This window comes from Gobius niger, assembly GCF_951799975.1.
Source record: "Gobius niger genome assembly, chromosome: 16".
NCBI lineage: Eukaryota > Metazoa > Chordata > Actinopteri > Gobiiformes > Gobiidae > Gobius > Gobius niger.
Genome location: NC_136867.1, coordinates 3,329,894 through 3,344,904, shown reverse-complemented (window position 1 = coordinate 3,344,904; position 15,011 = coordinate 3,329,894). Strand labels below are relative to the sequence as shown.

Genomic DNA, 15,011 nt, shown 5'->3' with positions numbered 1-15,011 from the left:
GGCCATTGAGATAGCGTTTTCTATAATAGATTTTATTTTATTTTATTTATTTTTTATTAATGTCATTATGACAGAACCATGTATTCCATACATTACAGGCCCATTTATTGTTTTAACCGTTTTTGTGAATTAAATTTGTCTTACTGATTGCACTGTTTTAGCCAACCCATAGTTCTATTTTTTCAGTCAACTCAAATCAATCAGTCAATACAAACTCTCCAAAAACTGACACAATTAGATCTTTTTGATCATTATTCTTCCATCATTCTCATATCTTATAAAGTACAGAAAACAAAGATGATTTCATTTGGTATTTATTGATGTTTTACAGATATTATAATTGAAGAGCTTCTCATCAGAGTCAGAAGTAGATGGTTACTCAGCAGATTCACTCTGGAAAAAAATGAGTGTAATTAATTTGTGTTCAATTCCTGTTTTGTGCTATATAGAAATGTGTGTAAATCATTACCTTTCCGGCATCACGGCTCTTGACTCTGAGCTTGTTGACCTGGGACTCAGCAATATCAGCACGTTCCTGAGCTTCTTCAAGTTCATGCTGAACCTTCCGGAGCTTGGACATGTGAGTGTTGGCCTGCTCCTCCTGAAAACGTTAAATGTTGATTTCTATGAACAACATATCATATTTAATAATGATTCATAGTGATTATTTTTTGCAACTCACAGCCTCCTCCGCTTGTCTCTTGTAAGCCTTGACTTTGAGCTGCAGCTTGTCCACCAGATCCTGCAGTCTGGTCTGGTTCTTCTTGTCCTCCTCAGTCTATACATACAAAGGAATGATATACGATTTGTATTTTACATACAACATATTGTAATTTAAATAGTTTAGGAATGAAGTATTAAAGATCTGCAACATTATATTGGAATTGAATACAGTGAAAAGGTTGAGAAGTGGAAAATAACTTTACTACATTTTCCCCACTATGAAGAGTAGCTTTCAGTGTAAAGTGAAAACACACCTGGTAGGTCAGTTCTTTGACTCTCCGCTCATATTTTCGGACTCCTTTAATAGCATCAGCTCCACGCCTCTGCTCAGCTTCAACTTCGGACTCAAGCTCACGCACCTTTTAGTAACAAGTGTTATGATTATCATCTTCGTACACACAATTCTAGACTATAGTATTCCAGAGACCACACTCACCCTGCTCTCCAGTTTCTGGAGTTGCTTCTTGCCTCCCTTCATGGCCAGGTTCTCAGCCTCATCCAGACGGTGCTGCAGGTCCTTGACAGTGACCTCCAGGTTCTTCTTCATCCTTTCCAGATGAGAGCTGGTGTCCTGCTCCTTCTTCAGCTCCTCAGCCATCATGGCAGCCTGAAATGTTGTCATTGTAAAATATTTCTGCCATAAACAGTGTATTCCTGTGTTAGACAGGTGAGCTCACATCAGTGATGGCCTTTTTGGCTTTCTCCTCAGCATTTCTTGCTTCCTGAACTGAGTCATCCACTTCACCTTGAACCTGGACCAGATCAGCCTCCAGCTTCTTCTTGGTGTTCATAAGACTGGTGTTCTGTTAGAATAATAAGAAAGACAGTTGTTTCATTTATTTTGTACCATATATTCATCACTGTCATTGTTCTTTCCAAACCTGAGAGTGAAGCAGTCCAACACGCTCGCTAGCGTCCACCAGCTCTTGCTCAGCCACTTTACGTGATCTCTCTGTCTGCTCCAGAGCAGCTCTCAGCTCCTCAATCTCCGCCAGCATCAGGCCATTTCTGCGCTCCACCATGGCGACCTGCTCCTTCATGTCTTCTTGTCCTCTGAGAGCATCATCAAGGTGCAGTTGGGCATCCTGACCACAGAGAAACATTGTATTGTAACATTCTCCAACACAATGTCATTTAACCTTTATCTGTTTTCTGACCTTGAGCTGGCCCTGGATGTTCCTGAGGTGTTTCTGGGATTCAGCTGCCTGTCGGTTTGCATGGCTCAGCTGAATCTCCATCTCGTTCAGGTCTCCCTCCATCTTCTTCTTGACTTGAGCATCATTCCTGAGCATCATTCCTGCTCCTGACCTCAGAATCCAGGGTGCTCTGCATGGAGTCAATGATCCTCTGGCTGTTCCTCTTGATCTGCTCCATCTCCTCGTCCTTCTCTGACAGCTTCCTGTCAATCTCCCCTTTGACCTGGTTCAACTCCAGCTGGACACGAAGAATCTTGGCCTCTTCATGTTCCAGGGTGCCCTAGAAATGTCATTGTACTTGTAATATCATTCATTCCTATATGAAAATCCATCAAAAATGGCTGTATAACAGTGTTAATAATAATAATAATGTAATAATATGTTACCTCAGCTTCTTCAAGAGCGGTCTGGATTTCAGATTTCTCAGTTTCGACTGATTTCTTGGACTTCTCCAGCTCATGAATGCTCTTTCCAGTCTCTCCGATCTGCTCAGTCAAGTCAGAGATCTCCTCTAAATAGGAAACAAGCATCAACCTTGCTTACGATGCATCTACAACAATTGCATAGTGTTGTATTTTCCAAATATTGGTGTACATACGCTGCAGGTTCTTGTTCTCTCTCTTCATGGTCTCCAGCTGATCCAGGGCCTCCTCATAAGAGTTCTTCATCTTAAAAAGTTCAGTGCTCATAGAGCGTGCTTCTTTCTGGGCTCCCTCCAGTTCAGCCTGGCCCTCCTCATACTTCTGCTTCCACTCTGAGAGGACCTGAAAATAATTGACTTGAGCTTGTAGAAATGAAAATGAAAGTCCATCTGCTTTTCGTGTGTTTTGTTTAGATGTTTTACTTTGTCAAAGTTCCTCTGCTTCTTGTCCAGATTGGCAGCCAGAGCATTAGCTCTCTCCACATCAATCATAAGGTCCTCCACCTCACCCTGCAGCCTCTGTTTGGTCTTCTCCAAAGATGCACACTTTGAGTTCACTGCCTCAATGGATTCTTCAGCCTCCTGCAGGCGCTGGGCCAGTTTTTTCCTGTGATGAAGGAAATAGAAACACACACAAAGAGAATCAACTGAAGGAACTCTCATCTTTGAAGTTCTACTGAAAGAACCACTCCACTTACTTGGCCTCCTCCAGCTCCTCAGTGCGCTGAAGAGCGTCAGTCTCATATTTAGATCTCCACTGAGCCACTTCACTGTTGGCCTTGGACATTCCTCTCTGGAGCTCAGCTTTGGCCTCCTGCTCCTCCTCAAACTGCTCCCTGAGCAGATCACAGTCGTGACGGGCAGACTGGACTCCATGAGCCAGGGCATTCTTGGCCTGTAGACAACAATGATCAGTGTGCAGCCGTCATTTGAAGATATCTTTGAATTTACTCGCTAAGTCATATGATTATTCATACCTTGACTTCTTCCTCAACAAGTCTCTTCAGCTCTTCAATCTGCTGAGTGAAAGCTTGCTTGCCTCTGGTCAGCTGAGAAACAAGAGCTTCCTTCTCCTCAATTTGACGAGCGAACTCACCTAAAATTGCAACCTCCTTTAGTCTCAACAGAAGGGATTCAAATCCAGTTTACTTCAGGCACGTACCATTTTCTGTCTGGAGTCTGGCTCGCTGAGCATTAACGTCATTCAGCTGGCGGACGTTCTCATCGTTTTTGGCCTTGAGCTCACTCAACTGGTCCTCAAGAGTCCTGCACATTTTCTCCAGATTGCCCTGTCAGGAAACAATATTTATATGTTTCACTATACTGACGTGGGGAAACTTGAGAGATGACATGTTGTACATGTCATTCAGAGGAGCCGTTTACCTTAGACTTAGCCACACCCTCCATGTTACTGGAGAGGTCATCGATTTCCATTTTGTACTCGCTCTTCTCTTTCTCCAGCTTCTGCTTGACACGCTGGAGGTTGTCGATCTGCTCTCCCAGCTCAGCAACACTGTCGGCCTGCTTCTTGCGCAGAGCTGAAGCGGTGGCCTCATGCTGCAGAGTGGACTCTTCAAGATCACGACGCAGCTTCTGGAACTCAGCCTCACGTTTCTTGTTCAACTCAATCTGAGCCGCTGTGGCTCCACCAGCTTCCTCGAGTCGTTCACTGATCTCCTCAAGTTCTCTGGAGAGGTCTGCTCTCTGCTTCTCCACCTTTGCACGAGCTGCTCTCTCAGCCTCGATCTCCTCCTCCAGCTCCTCAATGCGAGCCTACATTTCATCACAGATGAAAGGATCAACACTTTCTTCATTTGAACCAAACCACTGTAATTCTGAAGCAGAGCCACTAATTACCTGAAGCTCCTTGATCTTCTTCTGAAGCTGGGCACCAAGAGACTGCTCATCCTCAATCTTGCTGAGGAGCTGGCTGACTTCAAAGTCCTTCCTGAAACAAAGTACAACTTTGTCATTTTCGTTTTATTAAACTTGTGACCAGTTGATGAAATTTGAGATATACTTTTTGATCTTCTCATCAGATTGCTGCTTGTCATTCTCCAGGTCCATGATTGATTCCTGGGCCAGTTTCAGGTCTCCCTCCAGCTTCCTCTTGGCCCTCTCAAGGTCCATGCGGAGCTTCTTCTCTTGCTCCAGAGAGCCCTCAAGCTATCAAATATTGTGATATTTGCATAAGTAAGATAATAAAATAATAATTTGGATTATTTTTTGTGACAAATTGTTAAAGCCTCACATCGTCGACTTGCTGTTCCAGCTTGGTCTTGGCCTTGGTCAGAGTGTTGACTTTGTCTTCCTCTGCCTGGAGGTCATCCAGAGTTTGCTGATGGGACTCTTGGAGGGCTTTCTTCTCTTTGGTCAGCTTGGCAATAGCCTCATCTTGAGATGCCATCTCCTCTGTAAGGTTTTTCACCTGTATGTATTTCAGAATTGCACATTAATGTTCTCATGAATATCATTATACAGTGACACTTGAATGATACAAGACCTTGTTCTCAGTGGCATGTTTCTCTTTTTCCACTTTGGCCAAGGTGAGCTCCAAGTCGTCGATGTCTTTCTTCAGCTCAGAGCATTCATCCTCCAGCTTCCTCTTTTTTGCAGTCAGCTCAGCATTGATTTCCTCCTCATCCTCCAGTCTCTCAGTTGTCTCTTTGAGCTTGGCCTCAAGTTGGATTTTGCTTTTAATGAGTCCTTCACACCTCTCCTCTGCATCAGAGAGGTTTTCACTTTCCTATGTAAAATATACATGCATAAAGATTAACGTGAGAATCTCACAGAATGTTTTTTCTTTTAAATGTCAATTGTTTAATTTCTTGCTGACCGATGCCACTTGCAGCTGCAGATCATTCTTCTCCTGCAGGAGGGAAACCATTTTCTCCTCCAGCTCTTTCTTCTTGGCTAGAGCAGCCGCCAGATCAGACTGCATCTTCTCATAGTTCTCCTTCATTTGCTGGAGCTCTTTCTCAGTCTCAGCGCTCTTCAAGAGAGGCTTGATCTTGAAGTACAGCTTCAGCCATGGCCAGTTTTTGACATTCATGAATGAACGGACATTGTATTGAATGGTATAGATAGATTCTCTGTATACAGAAAACAATTGATAAATATTTTATTTTATTTACATTATGAATGATTTAGTGGAATGTATCTGTACCTTCTCTCCATCATCTTAACAAACACCTTCCTCATAACATAGCCTCTGCAGAGAGCCTGAGTCATGGTCACCAGCGAAGCCAGTTTCTCATCTCTCATCTCCTCCAGCTGACCCAGCAAACCAGCTTTGAAGAACACCTGTTACAAGATTGAGCAATACACAATTAGTGTTACTTCAGTGGACATTTGTAAATAGTAATAAATCACCATAATATTTTAAATTGAATATAGACCTTGGTGTGTCCAAACATGTACTGAGTGTGGTCCACATCAATGGAGCCAAGCAGCTTCTCGGAAGCTTTCTTGTTATCAATGAACTGTCCGTCAGGGATGACACTGGCATTCAATACTTTGTATCTGGGAAAGTTTGAATTCTAGTCATTGTTTCTCTCTTGCTTTTAACCTCTTCATTTTGAAATTTGTAAAAAGTACCTCTGCTTGAAGTCACCGTAGAGGACTCTGCTGGGGAAACCCTTTCTGCAGATTCTGATGCCCTCCAGCACACCATTACACCTCAGCTGGTGGATGACCAGGAAGTTCTCCATAAGGCCTGAAGTTGAATGTATGATTGTATTTAATAATAACAGGTGTGGATCACACAGATACACCATGTCAATTTAAAATAGGATAATACATGCCTGGGGTTTTTGTTTCATTGGGAATCAAGCAACGCACAAAGTGAGGGTGAGTGCTCCTTAGGTTGGTCATCAGCTTGCCCAAGTTCTCCTGAAGATCAGAATATTATTATTAAGATTTTCTTTATGTGGTTTCCACAAAAGATTTGCAAAAACATACTCTGAAAAGGGCAGACACAGTCTGGAAGGAACCACCCTTCTTCTTGCCACCCTTCTTGCCACCACCTCCAGAAGCCTCTGTTTAAAATGGTTACATTGTCATATAGTTATATATAGTGTATTTGTGTAAACAGACGTTTTCATGTATTCTGGATGATGTTAGAAGCCTCTTATGGCTTGTTTTTTGCTACAATGTTATATTTGTGGAAACACAGATTCTTACCTTCAGCTCCACCATGGGTGGCATACAGGAGACACAAGAGCTTGTTTGCAGACTTCTGATAGAGCTGAACAACTGAGTCGTTCAGTGGGTCCTTGTTCTTGTCCAGCCAGCCAGTGATATTGTAGTCGACTGTGCCAGCGTAGTGGACCAGGGAGAAGTGAGCCTCAGCCTTGCCTTTGCCAGGTTTAGGTTTCTCAAAGGCTTTGGTCTTGCCAAGATGCTGGTCATGCAGCTTGTTCTTGAATGTTGTATCAGAGGCCTTGGGGAACATGCACTCCTCCTCAAGGATGGCAAAGATTCCCATCGGCTGTCAAGAATTAATATGGGTTAGTCTGGAAATGCAAACTTGATGTACCTATTTTATTTATTTATTTTCTACAAACAATTACCTTCTCAATAAGCTCAATGCAGGCCGCCAAATCCATACCAAAGTCAATGAACTCCCACTGAATGCCCTCTTTCTTGTACTCCTCTTGCTCCAGGACGAACATGGTGTGGTTGAAAAACTGTTGCAGTTTCTCGTTGGTGAAGTTGATGCAGAGCTGCTCCAAGCTGTTGAACTATAAATGGCAATGGTAAACTACTTATTCGCTTCATAGTGAGAAAGCTTGTTTCATAATAGTGATAAACCTACATCAAAGATCTCAAATCCAGCAATATCCAGCACTCCGATGAAGAAATTCCTTGGCTGTTTAGTGTCCAACATCTCATTGATGCGGATAACCATCCACAAGAACATTTTCTCATAGACAGACTTGCACAGAGCACTGACAGCATTGTTGACCTTGACATAAGAAGAACTTTATAAATCACAAAAGTAGAGAATTTAGTAGCATCACTTTGTGTAATTCAGTAATACTTTACCTGTGGGACGGTTTGACCTTTGGTCACCATCTCATTTCCGACTTTGACTCTTGGGTAACACAAAGCTTTAAGCATGTCCGCCGAGTTCATACCAAAGAGGTAGGCGATCTTGTCAGCCACTAAAGTGAAAAAATATAAGTTTAAACATAGGAAATTCAACCTAAAGTGTCAGATAGACGTTATTATAAGTACCCTCAGTGCCGTCAGGCTCAGCCTGCTCCTCGCGCTGCTTCTGCTTGAATTTCATGTTGCCGTGATGCATCACAGCACCAGTCAGCTTGTAGATGTTAATCTTCTCCTCAGCATTGAAGCCCAAGATATCAATGGCAGTCTGAACAAGGATTGAGCAACATTATTATCTCGTTTGTAGTTGACTCTCATGTTGTATTTGAGTTGTATTTTCTCTTTTACGTCAGTTGCAATGAACTCCTCAATATCATTGATGCTCTTGACAGTGATTTCACCCTGGCTGATCATTGGGTAGTCATAAGGGTTGGTGGTGATCAGAAGGGCCTCTGAAGTGCAAACATAGAAGAATGCAGTGTAAATACAAATACAAATATGTCATATATGTACTAAACATATATGACATACCCAGCAGCTGAGGCTGGTGTCCTGTCATGAGCTGGTAGAAGATGTGGTAGCTCCTCTCAGCAGACAGCTGGAAGGTCACACGGGACTTCTCCAGCAGGTCTTAAAACATTACAATAAATAACGTTTTGTTACTTGGAATCAGATCACTGTGATTTACCTGTTCCCTGCCTTATATTTTCTCTCTTGCTATTTTTCTCCTGCACTGTCTTGACGATGCATTACAATCTATGAGTGGATGATCATTTGAAAAGTAAACCATTCGAGTTAGTATCCTCATTAAAGTTGCCTGTTTTTTTCTGTCCTATATAATTATTATATAATTATATTATATATTTCCATAGCAACAACAGATAAGCATCAATAAACTTGGAGCTTTTGATTTGATGATGAGTGTTTTTACTGTTTACTGTTTAAACTTACATGTTTCAATATCAGCTGAAGCGAGTTTGCCAGAGGTGCCAAAATGAATCCTGATGAATTTACCCTTAATTTGAAAGAAATGTTAATGATTTTCCAGGATTTGAATGTATAGTTTAGACTGCAATGTATATATACTCACAAAACGAGAGGAGTTGTCATTCCTCACAGTCTTGGCATTACCATAAGCCTCCAGCAGAGGGTTGGCAGCAACAATCTGATCCTCGAGAGATCCCTGAAATGGAAATGTTCGTGTGCAACATTACCCACAATCAATCAACCCCTTAATTGATTGATTATACTGTCTGTATTTGACAGTATTTACCTGCATTTTGCTGCCAGCACCAGGTGCAGGTGCGTCCTTTTTAGCTCCGAGTGCTGCAATTGTTGCAAAGTACTGGATGACACGTTTGGTGTTGACAGTCTTTCCAGCACCGGATTCTCCGCTGGTTTAGGACAGACATATTATAGAGCACCTGATACCTTTTCAGTTATTTTTGTCATCTGTGCCTTCTCTACTTACGTGATCAGAACAGACTGGTTCTCACGATCTGGAATATGAATATTAAATATGTCATATTACAGTCATATATATATATATATATTTGAATAGTTATAAACGTGTTGTATCTCACCAGTGAGCATGAACTGATAGGCATTGTCAGAGATGGAGAAGATGTGGGGTGGGGCCTCAATCCTCTTCTTGCCTCTGTAGGCTGCCACACAAACTGCATCGTACACGGGAAGCCACTTGTAGGGGTTCACCACGACGCAGAACAGCCCAGAGTAGGTCTGTAGCGTAGCAATAAAACACATACGTATAGAATTATCTTGTGAATATCTTTGCTTGGTCTCAATGGATCTATTAGATATTGAGAACGTACGTAGATCATCCATGAGGCATAACGCTCTTTGAGGTTATACAACACAGAGGGTTCGTTGAGGTGGGTCATCATGGCCATGTCCTCCATCTTGTCATACTTTGGAGGGTTCCTGGCGTGGATGTCGTCCTCTTTGACTGTTACAGTCTAAAGGTGACACATATGCATCACTATACTTAACTCATTCTAAACTGTTATTTTTGAATGGATTAATACTTGCCTTTCCACCCTCAGTCTCACATGTGGCTTTGCCTCCCTCTTTTTTGGTGACTTTACATTTGACGTACATCTCAGCCTCGTCCACCACAAAGAATGCCGTCTTGGCATCAAAGGGGGTGGTTTGGGCCTCAATCCTCTCCCTTTCTGGCTTCCGGAGGTATATGGCCGCCGGGCCATACTGCTCCATCTCTGCGTCCGTGCTCATGGTGACACTTTAGTGTTGTCTAGACAATTATTCATAAATAAATACAATCAATTCTATGTCACAAAAATATTCAGTCTAACAGTACAAGTACGTACCTTTTCCACTACAGAAAAACCCTCTGTGCTGTATGTCAAAAGGCTGTGACTATGAAAGATAACAAAAAATATTATTTATATATTAAAAAAATATTGTTGTTGAGCTCATCTCAAAACAGGTAGTGCCATCATTCTTTTTTTTTTTTTTTGACCAGAGCTAATTAGCCATAAAAATCTGAAGTCACTTGTTCTTAATCAAACCCACAAAGCTTTAGTTTTGCAAGTGTTGGCTGTACAGTTACAGTCCAATGTTTTTGAAAAACAAAATGTTTGTACAGTCCTAGACAGATGCTGAGGATTTGAAATGGTGACATACGTCCCTGCACAGCCTGAGCCTCTGCCCTCCAGACGGAGCTTCATAGGCCCAAAGTACCAGAGCCAGATGTAGAAAAATAGCTTTGTCCTCTGTCTGTGACACTACTGAATAAGCAATGGATTGATTCCTATGTTTTTATTTAAACAGTATTTATGTATCTCAATTATGGGATTGGAATATTAAGATGTGATTGTAACCTTCATCTCTTAGTTGTATTCTGATCACTGGAATCCTGAAAAGTATTATTATAAGGTACTTTTCTGTACTTGTGTTCCTTGTGTGTGAGAGGAGATGTTGTATCTGATCTCACCACAGATCAAGTCTACATACGGGTACAAATACTCCCCTAGTACAGTCCAGCTTTGATGGCTGGCCCTCAAATATAGCAATACTTTCAAAATGCACTATATATTTATTTAATTCAAGTACATGCATTAACAAACATCAATATATGTCACAAATGAACTTTAGGCCAAGCTCAAAGAGACATAATAATAATAATAATAATCATAGTCCTAATCCTAATCATAGTCCTAATCATAATCATAATAATCCTAATCATAACGTCCGGCATGTGAGTTCCCGAGCAGCTCGTCCACTCACCTGAGTGCGGGGCTGGTCAGTTCAGAGCCCCCTCCTACGCGCCGTTTTTATAAGCATCATCTGCCCCCCCTCAGCAAGTGCGGTTCACTCAGTTTGGTCAGGAATGCTTGGCCTTGTTGCTTGACAGTGATACATTGCATCGAGATCAGTTATCAGGTTTTCTAAATCAATGTACTGATCCTTTTTTTTTTTTTTACTGAATTTATACCTTTTGTGTATCTTTGTATTGTCTTTGTTTATATCAGTAAGACATTATTCTAAAGAATTTTTGTTCTCAACAGTCCATTTCATTTCATATAACCTATACATGTAACACAGTGGATGTGTATGAAACATTAAATTCATGTATACAATATACGCATATAGAGAAAATAACACAATAGACAGAATTGTATAACATTTGGACTGTAAAGTCTTCACACCAGTCATCTGTTTTTAGTTTCTGTTTTGCTTTTGAATACTGAAGTTGGAAGTTTTAGTATCTTCACTATGTTCATCCATAAGAGTTGCTTTGGATCACGGTGAGCAATGTTAAAGTAATTATCTTAGTGAATTACAAACTTTGAGTTTGGTCAGTCTGATTTTACTGTCAGCAATGTTTAAATGCGGACGGGAATCAAAATGCCACGGTGTTTATTTCATGACAGGCAAATCTCAGATGTCTGAAATAAAATGTAGACTCATGCACTTTGCACTGGCAGCAACAACACAGTGGGTAATACACATGCTGCATAACCATCCCGCCTCATATTACCAGTTGATTAATAACATCAGCCAACTATTTCTGTAGGAGCATTTTGATACTCAAGCTTGTGATCAGGCCAGCAGATCACATGCTATCACACCCGACCAAAATAATATGGGGACACGAAATAACTAGTTAGAGTTTGGATGCTTACATTTATAACCGTAAGACTATTTTGTTTGAAATGTTTGTTAGACATAACTAAAGCTTGTTATATTTGTAATCTTAATTACCTTAATTTATTATAATTACCTTAATTTATGTTAACATTTTGTTCTCAAGAAAAACAAAGCTATACTTCACAACGTTGAAGCAGGAGGAATGTCTCTTCAAGAGACTAGATGCAAGTTGGTCATCTTATACTCACTACTGCCACCTCAGGTCATAAATGTAACTGCAGCTTCTATACTAAGCTTGTGCATGACGGCACTTCAGACCCGAATTAACAACTTTTTGAGTGACAGTGCAGGATTTTAGAGGCTCATTCTACACATTAGGACATGGCTGGAACATAGGGGGTAACATTTTCAAACCGTATAGTCCCTTTAAATTAAAAAAATATAATATATATATATATATATATTGTTATATATATATTAAAAAAAAACCTTCCTCACCCTCCGCGGGCAGTCTCTGTTTCCTCCTGCTCGGGTCCTCTACCAGAGGCCTGGGAGCTTGAGAGTTCTGCGCAGTATCTTTGTAGTTCCTAGAACTGCACTTTTCTGGACCGACATGTCTGATGTATACATATATATGAAATAATCACCACACCAGATGTTGGTAAATGGGACGACATGACGACATGTATGTTGTATCTTACTGATGAACCCTGTTTAAGAGTCTCTAGACCAGATGATGATTATTGATTATTAAATTAGGTGTTGAATATTTCAATTATGGCTCATCACGAAATGATTTATGAAATACTGTAGAACTCCCACTATTTCAGATGTGGAGCGCAAACAAGCAAGCACGCACACACACGCACACACACACACGCACGCACACACACACAGTGTGTTTATTAGTCAGAATAACAAACAAATAATAAACGCTCAATTATTAGTACGCTGTGTCTGGGCTTTTAGCTGGAGCTTGGCAGGCAGAAGACTCAGATATCAAATGATACCACGGCTTTAATCCAAACACTCATCTCCTGAAATAAATATAGCTCCTAATAGTTCCCAACGTCATTATGGTCTGGAAAGGAGCAACACTATGGTATCAGATTCTTGACTTGTCCTTATGTAAAACTTGTATAACTGTACACATTTTCATGTTGTGTTCAAGTTCATGCTTCGATATCAATATGAAAACGATAAGGCAGGGTTAACTTTACCTTTCTGTAAACAAATACCTGGTTATATGCAGCAGATCATTGTGTGTAATAATGACATGTTCTGAATATTGTTTCTTGTCACTGCATTGTTACCTGGATGTTGTAATTGGAGAGTACACACACAGGGCACAGGGCCAGGCCTTTAAAGAAGAAGAGTTTTCAATAAACCAGTCGTTTATTTAGGGGGCCCTTTACAACAGGTGACCGAAATGCTCCACAGTCAAATCAAGACAACACAGAATTGAAAAACGTGCCTATATACAGCTGTGCTCAAAAGTTTGCACGCCCTGGCAGATTTTTTGCACAGCTGTACCGGATCAAATCAAGCATCTGTCCTCAACACCCTCTTGATACGCTGAAATAAATATCTGTCTAAATATGATTACCTATCTCGATATGGTTAGGTATGGACTGTGGAAAAGATATCAGATGATCGGGCCTGTCTTGAGACTCTACTTTATTGGGGCGCACGTTTGGGTTTAATGGTCGAGTTTAAGTGCCGTGGCTCGTGTGGAAATAGAAAGGCATTTGCTGGGTTCATGTGTCAGCTGACCGTAGCGCCTGCAGGGTTACTTAAGGAGCAGTTCTCTCCGTCTGGACGTGATTTCATTTTCAACTGCTGGACCCGTGTGACGAGAAAACGCTCTTAAATGTGCGTGTTGTGCTGTAAGTCTGCAGTGTGTAGTAAGTTTGTACTGTGAGCTTGTTTAAACGAGACAGATGTTCTAGTTAACCTCTTAACTCCCGCCTGAACCAAGAGGATCTTTTTTCCTCACGTCATCATTTTTTTTTTTCCATCATTTTTTTGTTGGGTATTCAACTCATTTTTGTTTTGTTTTTTGTTATTTTTATCACATTTTTGTCATTTTTTTTGTCACATTTTGTCACATTTTTGTCATTTTTTCGTCATTTTTTGTCACATTTTTGTATTTTTTTTGTCACATTTTTATCAAATTTTTGTCACATTTTTGTATTTTTTTTGTCACATTTTTATCAATTTTTTGTCATGTTTTTGTAATTATTTTGTCACATTTTTGTCATTTTTTCGTCATTTTTTTGTCAATTTCTTGTGACATTTTTCGTCACTTTTTTGTCAATGTTTTCTCACTTTTTTGTCACATTTCCATCATTGTTTTCGTCTCAGTTTTGTCGCTATTTTCACAGCTTTTTTCCAGAAGCTTTTGGACTGGGGGGTAAAGCCAAACTGGAGAAAATGTGCTCAGTTCAGGTGGGACTTAAGGGGTTATCTGGTTATGCTTGGAAGGAACTCTTTTTGGGGGGGGCTATTTTTCAAAGAATATGAGAAATAACACAACATGTTTTTTCTTTTTCCATTCATAGTCAGTGGTTGTGTGAAGCCATTTAAAGGAATAGTTCACGGTTTTTCCAGACTGAGATATGTTCTTACCTGAGCTTAGACGAGCTGATGCGTACACAAAGATCAGACAGGTACGCATCAACTCGTCTAAGCTCAGGTAAGAGCATATCTCGGTATAGTAAAACGGTGAACTATTCCTTTAAACAACTGAGTTTTCTAATTTTACCCTGATCAAAAGTTTACAATTAGATTAAATAAAGAACCTTCTCAAAGACTCAGAGCCGTCACAGAACTGTAAACTTTGGATCAGGGTCTTTGGCTTCACAAAAAAACATTGTGTTATCTTTCATATATTTGAAAAATGGTAAAAAAAATAAAATAAAAGGTTCTGCCAGGGTATGTACACTTTCAAGCACAACTGTCCATCAGACTGAAAGGTGCTAAACTATCCTAACCCCTTAACTCCCACCTGAACCGAGCACATTTTCTCCAGTTTGGCTTTACCCCCCAGTCCAAAAGCTTCTGGAAAAAGCTGTAAAAATAGCAACAAAACTGAGACGAAATCAATGATGGAAATGTGACAAAAAAGTGAGAAAACATTGACAAAAAAGTGACGAAAAATGTATGAAAAAGTGGCAAAAATGTCACAAGAAATTGACAAAAATGTGACAAAAAAATGACAAAAATGTGATAAAAATGTAACAAAAAAATGACAAAAATGTGACAAAAAAATGACAAAAATGTGATAAAAATGTAACAAAAAAATGACAAAAAATTTACAAAAAAATGACAAAGATGTGACAAAATGTGACAAAAAATGACAAAAATGTGACCAAAAAATGACAAAAATATGATAAAAATTTAACAAAAAATGACCAAAAAATGACAAAAAT

The 15,011-nt window shown here is 40.2% G+C and overlaps 1 pseudogene across 1 annotated transcript; it reads right to left on the bottom strand.

Moving 5' to 3' along the window:
• Window positions 1–357: 357 nt before the first annotated feature.
• Window positions 358–9,419, bottom strand: LOC306975595 (myosin heavy chain, fast skeletal muscle-like; annotated as a pseudogene). Its single transcript, XR_013794298.1, has 38 exons — window positions 9,282–9,419; window positions 9,033–9,189; window positions 8,921–8,948; window positions 8,723–8,843; window positions 8,540–8,632; window positions 8,401–8,464; window positions 7,981–8,079; window positions 7,798–7,901; window positions 7,579–7,717; window positions 7,387–7,505; window positions 7,157–7,306; window positions 6,912–7,082; window positions 6,523–6,829; window positions 6,301–6,377; window positions 6,144–6,231; window positions 5,938–6,055; window positions 5,739–5,862; window positions 5,507–5,643; window positions 5,177–5,432; window positions 4,844–5,086; window positions 4,592–4,768; window positions 4,361–4,506; window positions 4,198–4,288; window positions 3,724–4,113; window positions 3,503–3,629; window positions 3,318–3,436; window positions 3,039–3,235; window positions 2,764–2,947; window positions 2,518–2,683; window positions 2,306–2,430; window positions 1,881–2,199; window positions 1,605–1,808; window positions 1,401–1,526; window positions 1,160–1,330; window positions 978–1,082; window positions 683–778; window positions 470–601; window positions 358–393 (listed from the first exon to the last, which is right to left on the bottom strand). The product of XR_013794298.1 is annotated as a myosin heavy chain, fast skeletal muscle-like (transcript).
• Between the last annotated feature and the right edge of the window lie 5,592 nt (window positions 9,420–15,011).